Genomic DNA, 2,718 nt, shown 5'->3' with positions numbered 1-2,718 from the left:
TGTTATCTTTGCTCGCTGTCCCCCCCCCAGCGCCCCCCTCTTTCTCCTCCAGCAGCGATCGAGACAGGCAGGCAGAGACAAAGGTCTGTCCTCAACCTGGGCTGTCCTTCTGCCAGCGGCTGCTGCATGGGATTTCCCCGCTCTGCGTGCTGCAGGTTCCGTGGGCTCTGGGTTGATCGCTGTAGGCTGCGTCGCAGAGGTTTGAGCCTGGCTGGGCTGGGTGGGCAGGGGATGCTGCTGGTTTTGGAGAGCAGCTCGATGTTCCTGTTGGATTTTTAAGCTGCTTTTCATTCTTTGACTGTGCTATCCTGGGGGAGAGGGGCTGCTGTGCATGGAGGGGAGACTGCCAGGGGGGGTTGGACATGGGGGAAAGCCGTACACAGGTGGCAGTCGCATATAGGATCTGCCTGCAGAGCCTGCCAACCCCCCTTCCCACTGCAGGCTATTGTCAGTGTTGCTGCCGGTATGTGAAATGCCAAGGCAAGGTGTCTGAGGCAAACCAGGCACCGGGGGTGAAGCTTCCAGGCTTCTTGGGAGAGCTCTCATTGTGTTCTCCTGGCTTGGCCAGGTGCAAAGGCTCAGTGTCTTCACGGCCTTCCATGGCACCTGTGTGTGGAGCTGGGGCTGGGAAGGCACCCTGGGGCAAACCCCAGCCTATGGCGGGGACTAGGAGTATCTGAGCACGTAGCGGTCTCTGACCCTTCTGGGATCTGCTGGATAGTGGCAGAGGGAGGAATAGGGTTTGTTCCCAGTGGTTTTCAGGAGCTTAATGTGGATGCTGCCTCTTGCCCCATCCTTGCCCAGCCCTTGAGCTTCCTTTCTGTTATCTGCACAGGGACCAGCATCGAGCGAGGCTCTGCAGCTGCATAAATCTAGCATGGCAGCAGGCCTCCCCGAGAGCAGGGCTTGCCCTTGCAGTGGGATACTCCTTCCCTTTGCATCCTCACTTCTCCCTCTCCCTCCTTCCTTTTGTGAGCTTCTTCCATCCCAGCCTGAAGCCCAGGGGAGTGCCACAGCCACCTCCACTCCACTCAGCCCATCAGGTGCTGTTTGCTCCATCACATCTCTCTCACTGCCTTCCCTCCCACTGCCACCTCTCCCAGGGATGGTGCTGGAAGTGTCCCCAGTGTTGCCTATCTGTATCTTTCCTGATGGTGGCATACCCAATCTTGCAGAGGCCATGAAGAAGCCATTCTCTGATGCCTGTGTTGCTGTTGTGCTGCTGTCCTACAGGGAAACTTTCTGCTTCTCAAGCGCTGCTCTCAGCCTGCGCCAGGGAGCTTTGTGGCTCTATGCTTTCCGTGGTTAGGTTTCCTTCCTTATTCTGGGTTCAGATAGGACCAACAGAGCTATGGTTTATCTTCCAGTCACTTTCCAGCAGTTTTCCACTGCCTTTTCTCTTGCCTTGTGTTCTGTACAGAGGATGATTCTGTGCTTGCCTGTAACAGAAACCGCTCTTCTGTACTGCTTGGATTCTGTTTCACTCCCAGTGATGCTGCAAAGGTTTCCTTAGCACTGCCCAGAAGGGGGAGCAGGATAAAAGCCAGTTTGAGGTTGCTTTTCTGATTTTTTGTTGTCTGAAAGGTGCAAGGAGCCCTCTCATTCCCACCAGCTCACAGTCATCGTGCTCTGTCTCAGGCAGTGATGCTCAGACCTGGCCACCTGCCCTCTGCAAAGCCCCGTGAGTTCCGTTGGGTGAACTTCCTCTGTCCCAGGGCTGCTCCTTGGCAGTTTTTCTCTCCCCACTCTGGCAGAGCTACTCCCACTCTCCTCACTTCCTTTCTGGCCCACAATGTGTGTGGTGCAGAACAGTTAAAACAGCAACAGATCCTTTTGCAGGCTGCATCCCAGCATGTGGTACAGCTGCTGCATCGCCCAGCCGGGGACCCTTCCTCTCCTGCCATCCTGTTCTGTTGCCAGCAGATTGAGGCCACGGTTTGTTTATCCTGTGTTCCCCCTGGATGTGCTAATAGGAATGAAAGCAACAGGTAAGCCATGTCCCTGACCCCCAGACCTGGCTGTGTCATCCTGCGTCATGATCTGCTGGCTTGGTGTCCCCAGAGAACACAGGGTCTCTGTCCCAGCGTCTGGAATGTGCCCCCTTCCCTACAGGCTCTTTAGCACCATGTGTCCCACAGCTGGCAAAGTCTTGTGCCCTTCCCCAAGATAAGCCAGGCTAGAAGAAGAGGGGAAAACTCTGGATCCAGCTGCTGGGAGAGCCCTGCAAAACCACAGCTGGAGTGTGACCCAGTGGTGCTGCAGGGGAAATTTCTCCTCCTTCAATATGTGGTTGATACAGAGCTCTGCCTGTGCACTGGCAGCAGCCATCCTGTTTCTCTGCGTGCTTGGCTGGGGCAGGTGGGGCATCTCCTCCAACTGGCCTAGTAGCTCAGGGTGAACAGGAGAAGCTCTTGCCAAGCTTCCCCCTGCGGGCAAAGCCTAGTCAGTCCTATTTCATAGAACCAGCGTGGGGTGTAACATCAGCAAAATCACAACTGCTTGGGTGTGGGAGGGGCTGGATCTCTGGCTTGGACATAGGGAGTCTCCCGTGCTGCATCCAGGAGTTGGCACCCATACTGTTCAGTGGGGCAGTGAGGACTCAGACCTGGTGCTGTCCCATCCAGGCCTCCAGAAGTGGGGCTCTGGAATTGCCTGGCTCTGGGAGAAGAGAAAGATGAGACTTCCTGGTGATGTCTCCCCTGTTCCCTGTTGTGGCGG

General features: G+C 56.0%; 1 protein-coding gene across 3 annotated transcripts in view; it reads right to left on the bottom strand.

Annotated features, from left to right (window-relative positions):
* The window catches only part of LOC100550826 (phospholipid-transporting ATPase FetA-like), a 422,496-nt gene that overhangs the window by 139,289 nt on the left and 280,489 nt on the right, over nucleotides 1-2,718 (bottom strand). The gene's annotated exons all lie outside the window — the stretch shown is intronic.

Source organism: Meleagris gallopavo, chromosome Z (assembly GCF_000146605.3).
Source record: "Meleagris gallopavo isolate NT-WF06-2002-E0010 breed Aviagen turkey brand Nicholas breeding stock chromosome Z, Turkey_5.1, whole genome shotgun sequence".
NCBI classification, from domain to species: domain Eukaryota; kingdom Metazoa; phylum Chordata; class Aves; order Galliformes; family Phasianidae; genus Meleagris; species Meleagris gallopavo.
The sequence above is the reverse complement of the archived record's forward strand: the minus strand, read 5'-3'. Positions and strand labels throughout refer to the sequence as shown.